The sequence below is a fragment of the Anas platyrhynchos genome, chromosome 4 (genome assembly GCF_047663525.1).
Source record: "Anas platyrhynchos isolate ZD024472 breed Pekin duck chromosome 4, IASCAAS_PekinDuck_T2T, whole genome shotgun sequence".
In the NCBI taxonomy this organism is placed as follows: Eukaryota; Metazoa; Chordata; class Aves; order Anseriformes; family Anatidae; genus Anas; species Anas platyrhynchos.
The window spans coordinates 33,725,058-33,743,805 of record NC_092590.1 but is presented as its reverse complement, the minus strand read 5'-3'; the positions used below and the strand labels follow the sequence as shown (position 1 = coordinate 33,743,805).

General features: G+C 38.6%; 2 long non-coding RNA genes across 15 annotated transcripts in view; one reads left to right on the top strand and one right to left on the bottom strand.

Moving 5' to 3' along the window:
- Positions 1-18,322, top strand: part of LOC106016054 (uncharacterized) — a 270,464-nt gene extending 252,142 nt beyond the window's left edge. The window contains exons 10-12 of one of the 11 annotated variants that reach the window (XR_003496990.3): positions 360-546; positions 1,982-2,085; positions 13,080-18,322. This is a non-coding gene — a long non-coding RNA (uncharacterized lncRNA). Of the gene's footprint in view, positions 1-359; positions 5,996-13,079 lie in introns of those variants that run through there. The other 10 variants (XR_011809048.1, XR_011809046.1, XR_003496984.3 and 7 more) reach the window with 10 other exon arrangements.
- Positions 1-18,748, bottom strand: part of LOC106016056 (uncharacterized) — a 48,916-nt gene that overhangs the window by 14,163 nt on the left and 16,005 nt on the right. For all 4 annotated transcript variants that reach the window (XR_011809049.1, XR_005265841.2, XR_002400640.4 and 1 more), the window contains exon 2: positions 684-846. This is a non-coding gene — a long non-coding RNA (uncharacterized lncRNA). The remainder of the gene's footprint in view (positions 1-683; positions 847-18,748) is intronic.

The window sequence follows — 18,748 nt, the reverse complement described above, 5'->3', positions numbered from 1 at the left end:
CATGATTATTTAGAATGGCAAACATGTACCCAGATGATGTGGCACAGATTTACTTCTAAATGTAGGTTTAGACAACAACTGGGAATGGAACAAAGGTTTCCCAGAGAAGAATACAAGTATACTTCCCAGTGAAACTTTTTCATGTGTTTTTTATGATAGTGAGTATAGTAAATAAGATTATGCCACTTCTGATCCTTCACCTACCACCTCATTTCTTAACAATGACTTCTCTTTTGAATCACACTGGAAATGACCCACAACTTATTAATAGCTGATCTAAATGAAAATAATTATGATGTATTAGAGGGAGCCTGTAGTTATTTTTTTTAACCGAATACTCTTCCTCTTTTCTGTTCCAGTGGTATGTAATAAATAAATAAATGAACAACCATCACCCCAACAACAAAAAACACAACCAAGAAAGCCAAATTTAATTACGCTTCTAGAATTATAACTGATCCAATTTCCTAGAAGACTCATCGCACACTTGAAGAACATCTGGAAATTCTATTTTATGTTTAACGTGGCTTCTGTCATTCTTAGAATGTAAGTAGCCATATCTGATAAGAACATTGTACTAATAATGTAGATAAGTTTACACTAACTGGAAACAGAACAGGAATAATCTGTAAAGCTAGGAAAAAATAAATAGGACTAAGATAACCAATTAAAAAAAAAATTACTTAGCTTGCAGGAATGAAGACATGTCAGGTCAGGTCACTGTTACTTTGAACCACTGGCAGGAACTGATGTCTTCAAAGATGGTGCAAATGAGTCCTCCTCCGTAAAAATGGACATCACTATAATGTAGGTCAGGTGTGAACTCCTGCCTGTTTCCTTAGTGACCTGCAAAGAGAAGGGCAACAATTTGAATAAGTCTGTAAAGATTATTCTGTTAGCCACAACACTGAATATGATGCTATGCATTCCTCTAGATAACTGTATCTAATAAATATCATCAGTATTTTGGGATATGTGCCTATGAAGAAAGTGATGCTACAGATTTTAAAATAACCATTTCTAATTTGCTTATGCAAAAGTATATGGATCAGAAATGCAGTTTTGGTGTAAAAAAAAAAAAAAAAAAAAAAAAAAAAAAGAGGTGAGAACAGAATAATTATTCTTTGTCATAAGCACAGTGTTTTTGAATATCACCATGTATTAAATTCTTAGTGAAACAGTTTGATTAAACATAAATATCACAAATACTGTTTGCCTTACAACTTTAGGCCTGGTAAACAATTTTCAAGTGAGAAGGCAAAATGAGAAGCCTTAAGAAGCCTGGGCACTGAGTTTAGTAGCAGAGATGTTTACATCCCAGGCTTCCCTGCAGTCCCCTGTAGCATGGTAAGCTTACCGGGGCAGGTGCTCTTTCTGTTCTGAATTGCTGTTGACAGAGTACAAAAGAAATAGATCTAACATTTTGTCTGAAATCATTTATGTAAATATAGGTTGCTAATTCTTAATATGAAATAGTATGTATAGTAACAATATGTTTATGTATCCATCATTACACTAACACCACTCGTTATTTTACTTTGTGTAAAATTTTACTGATTTAATTTTTTGTAGGAAAAGGCAAGCTGAAAGTAGGTCTCCATTCTTAATTCCTTCTGCAGAAGTACACGTCAGCAGCTGGAGCTACTTTACATAGGATTTAAACAACAGTAAACAAAAACAGATTAGAAAGGCTGCTAAAGCCTCAACCACAATGCTCAGTTTAGCATCAATTTTACAATCTGCCTACCACTGTCTAAGACCCAAAGGGGCAGGATTTCGGCTTGAAAAGCTGGCTAACTGCAATGCCTGGAGAATCTGAACATTTCACAGTCACAGGGAAGTATAATCCTTAATCTGTAAATGAAGAACTACTGCCCCAAAAGTCACTGCGAATTGAATACGGTTTTCAGGTCCCCAGGATGGGAGCAGGGTCTCCTTCTTGCCAGCATCGTTCACAGTTTAAATAATGACTTGCTTGCAGATGCTTATTGAGGAGTAGAAGTCACTCAGAACAGAGGCATCCACTAGACCCACCCAGAGCAGGACCCATGTACTAGGCTGTGGCTGCTCAGGCACTTATACAAGGTAAGTACGTTCTTATAAGTAGTTGAATGTATGTACTGATACATCTAAATCCTTTTGTATATATAACTATATTCTGCAGCCTGCAGATGTAAGAAATTGCACATCCATGCGTGCTCAAATGATTTCTCAGATTTGTTTGCTTCACTATGATTGAAGCCTCAGCATTCAATTAGTACAACATGGAAATCAAGTGTCATTTTCAAGTTTAAACACTATTAATCCTCTCATCTTCTTCCTAGTGAGAGAAGACTATTAAACACATTTCATACTTGAGCAGTATTTTAGGAAACTGCATTCACTCACATGCCCTAGTTCATTTTATTAAGCATGTGAGTATTATGGCTTACAACCATTAGCAAAAGGAAAAAAAAAAATCAGGATAAAGTGATTTACATTTACTTTGGCTATTGTAAGAGAATTTGTTAATGAAATGCTTTTGTGTTCAGCTGAGAAGGTTAAAACCTTTTCAGTATAAAAAGCAGTGGAACTGCAGAATGAAACAGACAATTACTTTCAAAAAGAAAAACCTAACCCAACATTTTGAGCTTCCAAAAAAAAAAAAAAAAAAGGAAAAAGCTACAGACATACTTACTGTAGACTTTGATTTTGCATGAAAACTACCATGCACCAACTAATACTGCATGCAGCATTTCCTTTATCATTTAATTATGGATATTGGTTACATGCACACTCAACTCTGGGCAATGGTACAAAGCACAAAGCTAACTTTCTCCATGTTTGTTTGCTTGGTTTCTTTAAACAAAGCCAAGTTAGTCAGCAGAACCTAGAAGTGGTTTAGATATTGAAATGCAAGCAAGTTCTTGGCTTTAGCTTAAGTAGACTTCTCTTCCCAAAGGACAGGTAGAACATGGAAAAAGGATGAACAACTTGGTGAGTAACAGTCACTCATTTGGGGGCGTTATTTATTGCCACGTCACTTTAACAGGATGAACCAAGACCAGGATCCATAGTCTTAACTCGTACTTGTATCTCCCCTCACTGGCTATACATCCATGTGTGTTTCCTGGTGAGTGCTATGGCCCTGAATGCTATAACTTCAGTCTGAGGCCTTACTCCTTTCTTAATTACCTCTAAAATTAGTTTTGCTCATCTACTGTGTAAAGTGGGAGAAATTAAAAAGCTCGAGCCTTACACTACTCATTTGGAGGATGAAAACAGACAATTGCAACTAGATGATCATTTTAACTAAACTAACAATATTTCCTTTTTTTAAAATATACACATTACTGAAATAAAAAGCCAAAGTTAGTTAACTTAGACTAAAGGTAGAAGTTTTACCTTTAGAAATGGTACTTAAAATGAAGTACCAGAAAAATATGATTGCACAGAATGTAGTTTTTAAGTGTTGTTAGGGACTGATATTTATTTCAGTCCTTTGTGAGTCCCATCCTTTCAAATTATATTTGTGTTGGCTCCTGGTTGTCCTTTCCCACTCAGCCCTGCTAGGAATGCTGGGAAGTGATGTTATTTGGGAAGGCTTATTTCTTAAAATATCCCCCTCTATAACAAAGCTCATAACATAAGGGAAGACCAAACTGAGACAGAACTGTCGTTAGCAAAGACAGCAGGGTAGGGCATGTCATAGCCGGTACGTGCTGGCTGGGGTAAGCAGGTTGCTTCCCTTTGAGAGGTTTTGTGGCTTTTTGCAGGTCAAGTGGCACACCTTGCTGTTATGGAATTATGGAAAAATGTAGAAATCTGAGTGTAACTTTCTCAACACTAGGTGCCTGTACAAACAAACAGTGTAAGCCAGTGTTAGAAAGGATTATTTTGAATATAAACATTATGCAAGGAGAAAGAGTATTAGACTAGAAGAAAACTCAGAAAAACATGTAAACCACCAAATAACGTATCCAACGTATCCTCCAAGCGGAGGTGTATTCTACATCTACTTTCTGCATTCAGGACTCTTTTTTGTATCAATCAAATCTCTTTTCTCTTGCTTCCAGAATAAGAATGAATCAGTTCAAAGTTTTCCCATCAAAACATCCCCGCTCTGCCATTGTTAACAGAATTATATTCATGATGTTCTTTGCAAGCATGGAGAACAAATTCATGAGAAGCCCACCAGTTACTGTGTAGTACTGCACCTGCTTAGCTGTCTTCTACTGTCCAATATATATTATTATTAAAAAAAATAAAAAAATCACTACTGCTATTACAACCAGGACAGGACAGATAGCAGAAAGATTGAAATGAAGGTTTGCAGTGAAGCTCTAATCTACACATAAAACAAAACTGAAAGGGAACGTTTCCCTCAGGTGGAGACTTCAGGTCTTGCTCTGAAGCCTCTGGCCATTCAAGCAACCATTGCTCTGGTGGCCTGTAGGTTAGCGCTTTGTAGTGCTGTAGAATAACTGGTCATAAGCTCAATTTTTATGTTTTATTTCTTTAAAACGTTGGGAAGGGTTTAGGTTTGATGGTTTGTAAAACCAGCAGAGGTCTGCATTGTGTATGGAAGCTGTGACCTCCAGCTCAGGATCCATTTCATACCACCACCACTCTACTTAGGAGCTTCATAGACAGGCTGGCAGGAGCCTCGGCCCATAATTACATCATTGAAACTGAACTGTTTCCATAAATTATTTACTTCCAAGTAGTATATTCCATGAGGGGAAAAACGTTGTCTCTCCATGTCAAGACAAGAACCTCCTCAATGGACTAAGCATGCTCCATTACAGGTGGAGAACAAGAGATGGAGTGCATAGGAAAATAATTAGACTGGGAAAAGAATGAGCTCTCTGAGGGAGTATGCCAATAAAGAGCAAATGTCTGTAATCCCTCAGAAATCAATAACATAATAAATTAGGCATATGCCACAATTGTTTCCAATTTTCTTTCTAGCAACCCACCACCAAATAACATTAAGAAGAGTTGTATAAAATCAATTTCATCACAGGCATTTGTTTTGTAATATTGAGACATATGGATTGTGCTTCTCTCACCTCCCATTAGAGCACACATTCACAGAACTGATTTTCATGCAAGCAGATAGATAAAAAGAATTGAACCTACTCACTGTATATGCTTTTTATAAATATTAAACATTTCTCTCTCTCCTCTCACCTTCTTCACCCCCTTATAAAAATACTGTCCCACTCTGTGAACATGTATCAAATAGTATTACAAATATTTCACTACTCTTCTCACAATGAAAGATTACATTAACTTTTTACAAAAAATAAAAATAAAAAATAAAAATAAAAATCTGGTTTTCCGGCTATTTCCTGTCTCATGTGCTGTTTTTGGCTAGAGCTGCAACCCTGACCTTTCACTTCACAGCATAGAACAGGACAAGTTTTGGTGGTAGGAGCCGAGTGCCCAAACTGAAATTGCAAACTGGATTTGATAAGAAGCACAAAAAACTCTTAGTCATTGCTGTAGAGCTGGCTAAAGCTACAGCACACAAGGAAGGATGTCAGTTTAGTGCCTTCCTTCCCCATCCTCCTCGCTGGCAGAGGAGAAGGCAGGATGCACTATCAGCAGCCTTAGGGGCTTCCTCTTATGCAGCAGCCGCTGGCCAGGCGGGCGTGAGCAGGCAAGTAATAGTGACTTCCAGGGCTGGAAAAAGAGATTGAAGTGTGGCATAGACAGCGTGTTCGGTGCCAGACACATCCAGGCAGGGAAGATGGAAAGACATCAAAGAAAGCCTCCTGCCTCACCCACACAACCAGCTTCTGCTCAGATCCTTATGATTTTGAATTACTGGATTCTTACTCAGTCTTTGAATTCACAGTCAATTTTCTGAAAGGGTGAATTAGTTCCATGGGAAGTCGTACATGTTTCCAGGAGGTATAGGCATAGGCTAGAACAGACCAGTTCACTGATCCCGAGGCACTGAGTGCACTGGGTTAATAGTTACCACATGCACATACAAATCCCAGGATCTATTTCCCTCACCACCACGAGATATTGGGGGGGGGGGGGGGGGAGAGGAAGGGATCTAAAGGATCTAGTTTAGAGTCTCATGCAGCACAGCTCTTAAGCTATGTCCCTGATATGTGAAAGGACTCGTAACAAAGAGTAAACAAAGATGCACCTACTGCATCTTGCAGAATGTCTTAAGGGGTGTGTCCTTCAGTATTACTGAACAGGAAGAAGACGCATCCTTTTAAACATGTACCAGACCTATTGCCATATGCATTGTCTAAAACTAGAATCACAAGTTAAAAAATCCATTTAGGTTTTATTCTGGTATGTTTGAAACTATCAGAGCAGTCAGCTTTCAGCTGAGCTTCTGCAGTCACCTGTGGCTTCAGCCCAAAGGAACATCTTAGTCTGCAAGTCTTAATTTCAGCAGAATTTCTTCCCTGTTACAAAACCAGCTAACAACAGACAGCTAAGCCAAACTACTGCACATTGAGGAGACTCTCACTATAGATTTTCGAATGCTGCTAAACTAATTTCAGCTCATGATTAATCCTGAGAACTTAGTGAGGTACAGTGCTGATATTCTGATAGAGGATGGGGAGTGCTACAGTCCCTTGCTCAATGTCCATGAAGGGCCTTTACACCGTGGATGGAAAACAAAGTCACAGAAGCCTTTGATATCCTTCCAATAAGCCTTCACCACATTCAAAGCCTCATAAATTCTGTTACTTGAAAAGCAACAGAACATACCCACATTGCTTTCAGTAGAGGAGGTGCTGGAAAGGGCTTTCTTGTTTCAAGAACTTTTGCAGAGGGAGTTATAAAAACAATGGTAAATCTTCCCTTCTCATCCATTAAATACCAGAGAACAAAACACTCTTATCTGATTTCTGTCCATGCAACAGCATTGCATTTCCAAAAAAGCTAGTGAAAGCAACCAAGTAGCAGGGTAAAAACATTAAAAACACTCTTTTGAACAGCCCTGGATCCAGAAATGAGCAAGAATTGGAGGTTTCATCTCAGATTAGTGAAAGCAGAAATCAAAACTCTTGCAGAGATTTGATTCTGAACAAGATACAACAAGAAATGGTTGTGTGTAACATGCTGATCACATCCTATTCCCCCCTCTAGTAGAGAACGTCGATGACTAAATGAAAAAAGGACCCTAATCCACTGAACAAACACAGAGAAACAGATCTCTCTCCACTACTACCTGTTGTTACCTTATCCTCAGGAAGCGTATTACCTTCCCCACAACTGGCTTTTGTCTTTACTGAAAAAAAATCTTGCATCCTTTCGGGTCTGGGCAACTTGCAAAAATAGACACCTCCCCCAATTACTGAAAATAAAACTTTACAAAACAGCAATTAACCAACCAAAACAACTTCACAAGCCTAGAAACATTCTGTTTTCTTAGATAATTTCACATGTATCGCTTTTGATATAGCCGATGCATAAAGTTAGTCCATTGGTACCTGTGAGGCGTTCTGACCATGAAATCAATATTCCTATCATTTTTGAGATGCTTGTTTCTAACCATCAGTATCAGAAGCCAGATGAATGATATGAAAAGCATTTCAGAAAATGTCTTTTGCATCTTTAAATGCCAAACACACAAATAGACAGCTAGACTTAGCTTCTGACCCAACAAGAAAAAGGTGTGACACAGAGCTGAGAGCAGAAGGATCTCCAAGAATTCATGAACAGAAATTGTTCTTCCCTGTACCCTTGACTGGACATTTTCTCTACATCTTTCACTGCTTTGTTTCCTGGACAGCCAGACTTCCAGTCTCATGGACTTGCCAGTATAGCATATGTATATCTAAGGCAGACTGAAAGCTCTCATTTAAGAAGATAACTATTAGAAATACACATCAGCTTTTGTTAATGACCCCTATAGATAAACGTTCACCTATATTCCAAAATTAATCTTTTAACATTACAAAAATATCTATGCTTGATGCAACAGCGCACATGTGCAGGTGTACATGATGCTAAATGGAGTCTGGTGCTTTTAGCAATTTTTAATTCTGGAATAGGCACCAAGAAGTCTGTTCCCATTACATATTTTTAAAACATTTCAAAATAGTAGCCACTTAATTCATTTCAGAAGGAAACAAAGTTTTCTGAGATTCAACTATACATTTACTCAGCTCAACTTGGGGGAATACGTAATGATTTAGTAAGGGCAGGCAGTCTGTCCCAATACAGAAATATACAGTAACACGTCACCTACAGCTGAGCAGTGCCCTACAGCTCAAGGGCAGCATGTCCATGGTTAGAATATCTGTTTACAAACTACTGCTTGTCTAACTTATACTGCTGGGAATACAAGACAAGCCTTTAAAAATCACTGTTTAAAAAATAGTACAAGATTAAATAAATAAAAAAAAAGGGGGGGGGGTTAGTTCAATTTTTCAGTCTTTTATTGCTGTTTGGGGTGACTTGATAGCTATCTTCACAAGTGGCATGGCGATGTCAATGTCAGTGAGATGGCAAGGACTGTACACCACCAGTTATGTTTTCGGAGCCCGACCAGCGTTTGTGGCGCCGTGTACCAGAAGCACGGACGGAAACCAAAGGTCCCGTTCTGACGTGCAGTTGTGGCTGATTGGTGGCACCCTGACTGCTAACTCAATGCTTGTCTGAGGTAAAAATCATTTCTTGTGCCCGCCCTGCTCTTTGGCTCTGTATACCTCGCGTGTCCCTGTAGAGTGCATTATACAGTAGGCCTTTATGCCATTTCGTGTATGGCTCCAAGGAGATAATTGTATGGGTTTGGGTGGCTCCCCCCCTTTTCTCCCTCTCCCCACCCTTTTTTTTTTTTTTCTTTTTAAATCTAGTGTGGTCAAATCAATCTTTAAAGTTCAGTTTGTTCCAAAGGGTCTGTAAGGATGGACGTTTGATTATGTCTGAAAGCTCTTTCCCATTTCTTTATTTGCCCAGGGACAAACAGATTCTTTTAATGAGACGTTCCCAGTGATGAGAATATTTTGAAGAGCTGCACACATCAAGCCATTCCCCAAATGTTTCACAATTTGTAGTTTCCTTCTGTAAGCGTAAGGATCATCTTTGAGCATAATACCTTATTCTGTTTGGAGTTCAAAACACTTTTCTAATACGTTAAACCACTTCCCACAAACTTCACTCTCAGGAAGTTTGAATTGGCTGCTTTTCCAAAGAAGTCTGAAGGATGCCAGTGTTCTCAACTTTGTAAACTCAAAATGAACTCGTATTCGTGCTTCAGATCAGATGAAAGGCTCAGGTTTTGTGTTTTCATTTTAATCAGCATGGTAGCATTTTTGGAGTCCAGATATCTAGTTCCTATTTCTTGCTTTTATAAGTGCTTGCTCCCTCTTGTGCTTTGCCTAGCCCACCTGCCCAAACCACTAGCTTGAGACTTTTCACAGCAAGAAAACAGCAAACACAGAGAATTGCATTTCTACGTTGGAGGCTGGGACAGAACTCAGAAAGGCCCCGTAACACTAAGTGAAACAAATATTACTGATCAGCCAGAATAGCCGATACAGACCTCTCTCTCTGAACACCTGAATAGATCCACTGAAATGTCTCATTTAAACTTATTTTTCTTTTTAGATGATGATTAGTAAATAAATAAGCCTTCATCATTTTGAGTTTAATAGTAGAGCAAGTAGTGGTAATAACAGCACTAGCAGCAAACAACAACAAAATAATCAACCAAGAAAAAAAAAAAAAGAGCAAAAACCACTAATAAGACAAAACCTAGGATCATGAAAACCTTAAAAAAAAAAAAAAAAATCCCAATCAGTTGATTATTATTATTCTCATTATTCTAAGAAATTTTAGAGCTCTATCAGTTCAGAAGTAACTTGTGAAATACAGCCAAACATGGATATAACAGAACAATTTGTACAAGTACCCTATGAAGGCCAAGAGCCAAAAGAAAGTGATAATAGAAGAGGAAACACATTTGACAAGTGACTTCTCTCATACCAACCACGCAGCCAGGCTGCAGATCTGAGCCTGGTGGTGGCCCCACCAAGGACAGAGCCCAGCACCACCTGCCCGTGGCTCTGCCCTGAGGGTGCCACTGACATTTGCCTCCACGTTTTAACCTCTGCTCACTGCCACCCGATCGGAGAGCACCTCCCAGAAGAGCTCTTCTCCCCAGTCCTACAGAAAACCTCAGAGTTCTGACCACTAACATCAAACAAGGGTCAAACCCTGGAGATGCACGGGGCTTGTCAGCCAAGGGGTCACAGCCGATGCAGAAATAATATGAAGCAGCAATAGTTCCTATTTTTAGCCTTAGACTATATGAAGCCACAAGGGTGGCTACTGCCTATAACCATTTGCTCTGTGATTTGCATTCCATCAGCTGACCCTCTGCAAGAGTTGGGAGTCCCAAATCTCACCCTCCTGCCAGATCTTCTCCTGTTTTCACCTTCTAAAACAAAAGTCAGTGTGACCCAACATCAGATGTGGATTTAAAAGAACATTGGATTTCAGTTCAGTCCCTAGATAGGATTCCTTAAAACAGGAGGTGGAAAAATGTTCAGAATAAAAAAAAAAAAAAAAAATACACCGAGCCAATGCTACCGCCTGCTGATTGTCAGCTGGTGTACACAGCCCATTAAACCGCTGCAGATAACGTAACAGCTCGTCTCAGTGACTGGAAGGCTGAGGAGCAGACTGAATATATTGCTTCTGCCTCCACATCTCACATGCACCAGACACCATCATGACACAGTCAAAGACTGGGCCCTCCTGCAATGTATTTTAAGATTTATCTAAGTAATTACAACATATTGCAACAAATGTCTGTATCTCGAAATCATACAAGAAAGCCTTTTTGAAAGCATCTCACGAATCACTACATTATTGAGAGAGCCATAGAGAATAATCTCCTATGCGTTTTCTGTGGTTATTCACTTGAAGGGTTGGATGTTTGGGCGCTTTGAAAAATACAAAAAAAAAACTTCAGGAGAAATGAAAAGGAAACCTTAGAAATCTTCAAAGAAACACTGCTACTACCAAACGTAAAACAGCGCTATAAAACAGTCACAGTCACATCATTTAAAAGTTGTTTTTCACATAACTGAGCTGCATTACAATAAATATTCTGGACAGTAGATGTCCTAATTGTAATTTGGCAAAAACGCTTTGGCTGCACCAACCTAGTTAAATAAAGTGTCAGGCAGTTATTGAGCAAAATCTACCTTATAAGGCAAAGAAAATACTTGGATTTGAGATGCCCAGTAAGCAACAAACATACTCTATTAGCTTTTGCTTTTGAGATAAAGTAAACATAACAAATGTGTTTCTGTTAGAAGTTCAGCAAGTCTCTTAAACACTGTTTGTGAGGTTTTGCTTGGCCTAATGACATGGACAGTTAATTCAATCCCCAGAATGTGTTAATGGGATATTCCCAGTCAGGAATTTATCAATAAAGCTGGCAAATTCATTCACGGGACAAAAACATGATACAATTAGGGAGATCAAAGATAACCTCCATTGCTGATCAGTGTTTGAAAGGCAAATCCATTATGCTATGTAAACACAAAGGTCAGATAAGCCTTTTTGTATAAACACTGGGCCAAAAGTGCTTTAGGACACTGAGAGCCTATAAATTTGTGACAACATATATACATGGATTCAAACTGTCTTCATGTACATGCAGCCAACCAGTCCCACCCCTCAGATTTGAGCTTCGTTGTCCAAATAAATGCAAATAGTGCTTCTACTTACTCTATGACACAGGAGGAAAAGGTAAAGCAGGCAAAAATGCTACAATTCAGAGTCCAAACTATAAATAGCTTTAGGTTTTAGAAAATACAAACCAGAGAACTGAGCATTTCTGGACAGCAAACACAAGGACTGTTTTCAGACAGATGCCTACAGTAAGTCTTAAAATAACTGACAGTTTTTCTCTGTAGTTTTTCTTCACTGTTTTTCCAAGCTATTTTGGAAACTTTGAAATCTGTCTTCTCTGTAGAGAAGGAATTTCAATCACAAGAAAAATCTTTTTCAGCGCTGCACAGATCTTTTCAATAACAAGAGACAAGCATCAGCATATTCAGAGCACCAGCTTATCATTGTCTAGAATTATCTAACATATCCGAGTGGATTAAAAATGTCACAGAAATAAACAACAAAAAAAAAAAAAAAAAAAAAAAAAAAAACTCACAGAGTGAAAAACTCTGTGGAGTTTGAGAACAACTTGCTCCTAGAAAATGCCAGAGATGCCAAAACAGCTTACACAGGTCAGAAGTAAAAATTCAATAAATTTATGCTTGTTGTAGAAACAACATTACAAAGGAAGAGTCAGATTCCTTGTCTGACAGATACCAGAAACACGATGAAAAAGGTATTTAAATACATGCTGTCAAATTATGTCAAAAGTCTATTCACATGCATATCTCAGAGTAGGAATTACATTTCAGACAAAGTTTTGGGGCTCAGGAAGGTAGCAAGAGCAAGACTTACTGTGTGTTTATCCAAACTGAGTGCTCAGAGCAGATTCATGTCTAAATAGTTGTCTTTTGCTACCAATATATCTAAAGCTCACAGCAAACTCACAGTATAGCTGGCACATGTTAAATGCAAAGCTCCTGCTCCGTCCTGTTGAACTGTTTGACTACATCCATCCACCCAAACACCTGCAAGTGTTGTTACTAAAGCAAAACATGTTCAGAAAGAGGAATTGCTGTTCTTAGACCTGAGCAAGGTCACTTGGATCTTTTGGTTTTAATCCAGCCCAAATGAAACCATATAAACGGCTCGTGTCACCATGTCTGTTTTGAATACCTACAGGGTCTAGGTGGTAATTTGGAAGAAAACCCATTTTGAAAGAAAATAGCAAAATGTAGGCTGCAGCTCCTGGGGCTTGCTTTGCTTGTCAGGCCACACTCAGTATTTCGGGCTGGTAAACCTCACCAGCTGAGATGAGCAGATCCAGCAATGGGGGCTGGTGGACGAAAAGGGCAACGCACCACTATGAGAGTTTCCCTTACTGTCCCTTCCAGTCATGTCCTTACCACTAAACAATTCTCTCTTTCAGTAAGTCACATGATAGACGTTAGCTGTTAACCCAATTTAAGCTATTTTTGTTTCTTTTCCAGTATGCTCTGATCAGCAGCACGAACCACAAATAGTGCCCAGCAATTGGCGAGTGGCAGATGCCTGAATCCCATGTTTTTCATCTCAGTTCAATCTCCTTGACTCATGCATCCTGTCTACGCTAATGTTAGTTTCCTGATTGCAGTGTGTCTGCAGCTTTGGAGTGTCAACAAGTGCCTGAGCCATCCCAGAAAGCTTGCTCCTCCTCTCTGGTCTTCAGTTTTGCTTGGTTTTAATGGCTCTCTCAAAGCTACCTTGTTTTGCCAATCTACATCTGGACTCTTACACTGGAATGGCAGTACACTTTCTCCTCTATTTTTAAAATAATTATTTTGATGGTCCAGAATATTCTGCTTTGACATCTCAGAAGAATATGAGCTACTAGCCACTAAGTTATACTCACCTGCCATATTCATTACACTACCACATTCTCCCACTTGAATGAAACACCCCAAACAGGAAGATCTGACCTAGAATAGACTGTTGCTTGTTTGGGAGGTGCTCGTGTCTTCATTTCCCCTATAATCTGAAATTCTCCTGTCCCAATTGTTGTCACATTCTAGATAGCGTAGTAGACTTCCATTAAGACCATTTATGAGTTGCATTTTTCTTGCAAACTCATTAACAGCATTCACTAGGGATAAAAAATAGTTGTCTTTTTCTTCTCCATTTAAAGTATACGGCTAATACAAAACTCAAATTAGGATCACTACTACTTATAAAACAAAAACAAAATAGCACAGCAAGAAGCAAAGTAAAAGTACGTGACAGAGTTGTAAAAGTGCATTATTAAACTACTCGTCAGAACTTTAGATGCATTCCCTTCCACCTTCAGCTATTTACTACAGAGCCCTTTTCCTTACCATTATTTCAAATATTTGCCTCCAAGCCTTGTGATGGGGCACTACTCTCACCCGCATTTTACAAAAGATGGAACCAACAAGCTCCATGCAGCCAAGACTCCCGAGTCCCAGCACAACACTACTTTCTGCTCTGGATCATTTTGATATGTTTTGTTTGTTTGTTTGTTTTTCCCCCCAGTAAGCTTATGTGGAACTATGAACCTAAAGTTGCAATTATGCTCAAAGGTTTTTAAACAAATCAAAGCTCAGGTCCCAGGAACTCTGCTCAAACAGCCCACAAAGAAACACATTACCCAGCCACCATTATTTGGGCAATGGGATTATGTATACAAGTCCAGAAGTCTACAGAGTCCCAATTCAGATTTATTTCCTTAAGTAATGGACTATTTATCTAAGCACTTATTAGCTGAATAATAATTAGCTGAAGCGGATGGAAGACTGTCTCACCTTAAACCACGACAGCAAGGGAATAAATAGTAACGATCGCAGCAGCTGCATACGCTAACACCTTGGGTAGAAACTTTAACTTGAGGCTCATATAAAGGGTTTTCTTTGTTTTAAATTACAAGTGGAGCCATTACCCAAAGGTGCAGTCCTCCCAAGAGAAACAAACTGAAACAATGAGAAACCTGTAGGCAGGAAGTACTGAAGCAGGATGGTGGGTTCAAATATCAAAGGCCACATTTCATAAGGTGTAAGTCATACCTTTCTACATCATAAACTGCTGTCCTCCTACTTGGAAAGGAAGTCGTCATCTTTTCCTCCTTCCACGAGCTACTTCTGATGATTACTCAGTGTTTACTTGACCTAGCAATGAGCTCTAAAGCCCTCAGCCACTCTAACACAGACAGAGTGATTGCACGTACAGCTCTGAGTCCCGCTGCACAGCTCTGGTTGAGCAACACTTGTCCTCCTGCACTGAGCTAACCCAGCAGAGGTGCTACCACCAGGACGTTCAAAACCTCTACCTTTTAGCGGTACTGGGGTGACCGTGGCATGCAGATCTTCCTCTGCTCTGTTTTTAAGCACTGTGCACTCTCATTTATTTGCGAAACATTTCAAAATAATATCAGTTGTTTCTGATTGTAATCCTTTTATAAATAAATTGTGTATGTTACTGATGAAACAGTTCAGTTTACAATAATGCAGTTTAACACAAGAAAAGTTGAGCAAGTTAAGGTATCACACTTCTTTTCACCCCATGAAACTGCTTAGGGTGTGCAACACCGAGCTGATTTCTGCAGTGATATTCACACTCTACTGTAGAGAAGCTACAGTGAGAAAAATAAATGAATATCTTTCATTCTGATTTGAAATTGCTTGGAGAAGTTTGTGCAGGAATCCATGCTGCACATCTGAATTATTCAGATAGAGTTTAATTGTCCACTTACTCTGTGAAAGGAAGGGATAGCTCATAGCGCCCTTCGTAGCTGAAAGGAAGCTATCAACGTTGCAGGAGAAAGAATTCATTATATTCCTCCCAGTATTTTTTAAACTTTCCTATTCTTGAACTGAAGCATTGACTTCTCTTGATTATCTGTTCAGACCATTTATAATCAATGTGTGCAGATTAAACAAGAAATCTCGCCTTCCCGGCTGTGCAAGCACTGATCACAATAAGCAGTCCCTAAGACCCATAATTTTCAGCTTTGCAGAACTTTTTCAGTGAAGCTGTGCTTAACAGATCTCATAGTTAACACAGCAGAAGGCAAACCTTGCTCCTTTAAAATGAACATAGTGCTAGAAAAAAATAAACAAACAGTGTGCCAGAAGAGGTAAGAAAAAGCACTTCTCAGTTAAACTAAGAAATCAGAGCTCAAAAGAAGTAACTATAATGCTAGGTTTTATATAAAACTGGTTTAACATAGGTTTCACTACCTATATGCCTTATTGTATAGGTTTAGCATGATAGACGTGATATCAAACGGGGTGTGAAATCATAGAATCATAGAATATCCTGAGTTGGAAGGGACCCTTAAGGATCATGCACAGAAATAAAATATTTTACCTATCATTTGTTGAATTATAATTTATTTTTGCCTCTATTGACAGTTGTCTTTGAAAAAACACTGCTACACAACCTTGATAATTATTAGCTAAATCTTTGCTAAAATCTCTCTTTAAAATGCCCTTTGGCTGTAGAAGTTTTATGAATTGTCCATTGAGGAAGAAACTAGGATGAAGAACACCCCAATTTTAATTCTCAGGCATGTTATACATACAATAATGTTACATCTAATCAAGCACCACCAGCTTTCTTCTTGGAAATTATTCATCATCTGTTGTAGAGGTTTTCAGCAAGTGAGCTGTGGTGCTCTTATACAGATATTTCCCTTATAAAATTATAATATTTAAACTAGTTAAAAGCCTGATGCAAATCTGTTGTTGCAAATGCATCTGAAATTATTCTGAATCTGTCAGAATATTAGAACCGATTGCCATTATTTGTATTACACCAGCTTTCATAAGTATATTTTATATTGCACTTCCAGGAAGCACTTGTTTACAAAGATGGATGGTGCCCACATTTATCATATTGATAGTGCTTACCGTATCTATTTCTGCGGGTGGTTATTAAATATTTTATTTATTGCTGCACACAGCTGATCTGATTGCCATTAGTGAGACATATTGATAAAGTTACTGTGGGAGACTGATGCCGGTAACGTATTTAAGACCGAGAAAAGCTTACTATTTTATGTGTACAAGTGATACTGTATGCAACTCTTGTTTCATCAGTAAAAACCCAAACAGGCCTGAATATAAAATGCTGTTTTCAACTTAGTCACAAGAATGTTAAGAATTTCTTTTTAAGATTTCTGTGTCTTCCTTGTCCACAGGGAGCAGCAACCCCTAGCAGTCTATTGCTAAATTCAAAGATTGCTCTCATATCATCTTATTAATAAAACTGTCAGTCACAACACTGGTCGTACATTTTGCTGTAGATTTTCTCTTTATTTTCAAACAGACTTTTAACCAGTCTCCTACTATATTGAGAACAAAGCCATATCAGTCTAAATAGGACACCACGTGGTCTCCTCTGGATGCTCTGAACCACCTGGCCTTGCCTGCTTTCCATGACATCTATACACAGCCCATGTTTCACAGCTCAGCCCCAGTTGTGCTTTGCACACAAGCAAGCCAAGGTTCATGACTTCAAGTCAAGACATCCCCTGAGTAGCCTAAAAGCCAGAAGTAATTGCATTTTTCATTTAGTTACTGGAAAGAAGAGATGAAAGATTCAATGCACATCGCATGACTGTCAAGACAGCACAGCAGAATTACATATATGACTTGGACTGGTTTTCAGAAGGGATGAATGCTTAACTTCCTTAGACAGGGGTAAGCAAAGTCACAGGAACTGGGAAGTGCCTGCTATCTTAGCCCTGTACCTGTGAAAGATTATTCTTTCAAGAAGAAAAGCATTAGTTTTGTTTTATGCGGGGAGGTGAGCACAAAAACCTAACTTCTTTTAGAAGCTTACCTACAATAATCAAAGTAATACTGAGAACATTCTTAGCACTGCTCATCTATACGATGGGTAGTTTCTGCAGGAGAAGAAGCAGAAAGATGAGGAAAAATCTACTTCCCTTAGAACAGTTCTTAACCAAACACATACATGAAAGTACTCTGTAAACACGACTGGAAAACTTGTGTTCCATATGTTATTTATCACTGCTGGAATGAAGTCATGTTTTTTTCCTTTCACACCCCAAAGACTGTCAACACCAAAACATTTTTGTTGCTTAACTGAGAATTATTTTTTCACTTTATAATCCATTACTACTAATATGAAGAAAATTATTTTTAATTTGAAGACAAGCATGGAAGCTACCTTTTTTTTTTTTTTTTTCCTCCTCCAGTTTAGTGCTGACACAAGCAATTCATGTTTCTGTTCTTTCTCATTTCCATTCTCATCTAACTGCCCCAGCTTGTGGTTGTGGACCCAAGGTTTCTTCCTGAAGACCTGTTCCTCATGTTCTGTGCCTGTGACTTGTGTGAGGAAGCCATGTCAGTAATTTCTGGGCAAGAACCGACCCGAGATGCAGTGCCTGTTCTCAAAGTCGCTGCACTGGGCTGCTTTGTCAGATTCTGTCTGACCACAAAGTCTAAACATGCCCTCTGAAAGTCCAAAGAAACAGGAGGCATCAAATGAATAATGTAGTTTTACCAACTGTCTACAACATTTTCTGTGAAGCCAAATTACTTTGAATTTCAACGAAGCAACACCCATTAAAAAGGATCCTGTCCCTGTCTTTTGAGTTCAGCTAATATACTGTATATGAATTTAGTGTAATGCATTTTAAAGAAATGAAATCTTCTCTTATAATGTTGCCAGCTCCAGATATTCCTTACAAATAAATACAATGATTCCTATGACATTTTCAGAACCTCTGTAAGTTTGATTTTGAGCTCCAAGTATCAATGTTCGCAGCTTTTCCTTGCTGTTGTTTACTGCTTTTAGAGGGGGAAGGGATATAGAGCCTTCAGCAGTAACACATCAAACCTAGCAGTACTACTACTGGCCCCACACATCTGGAAACCAGAAATTCTCCTTGCTAATTTAAAGAAATAGTATATATCTTTTAATTTATTCATGCATAAGGACACATTGCTGAATTTTATTTATAATGCTGATTCAAAGTGTTTGTTTAAAACAATCTGAAAAAAAGTTTCTCATCAGAAAAAGTCTCCTTTCTGCAAGCAAGATACTTCAGATAATAATTTTAATTTTTAATGCTTCCTGGTGGAAGATTTGCCCGTACCTAGCTGTGGCCACCTGCAGCACAGCCCCACATCACTGCTCG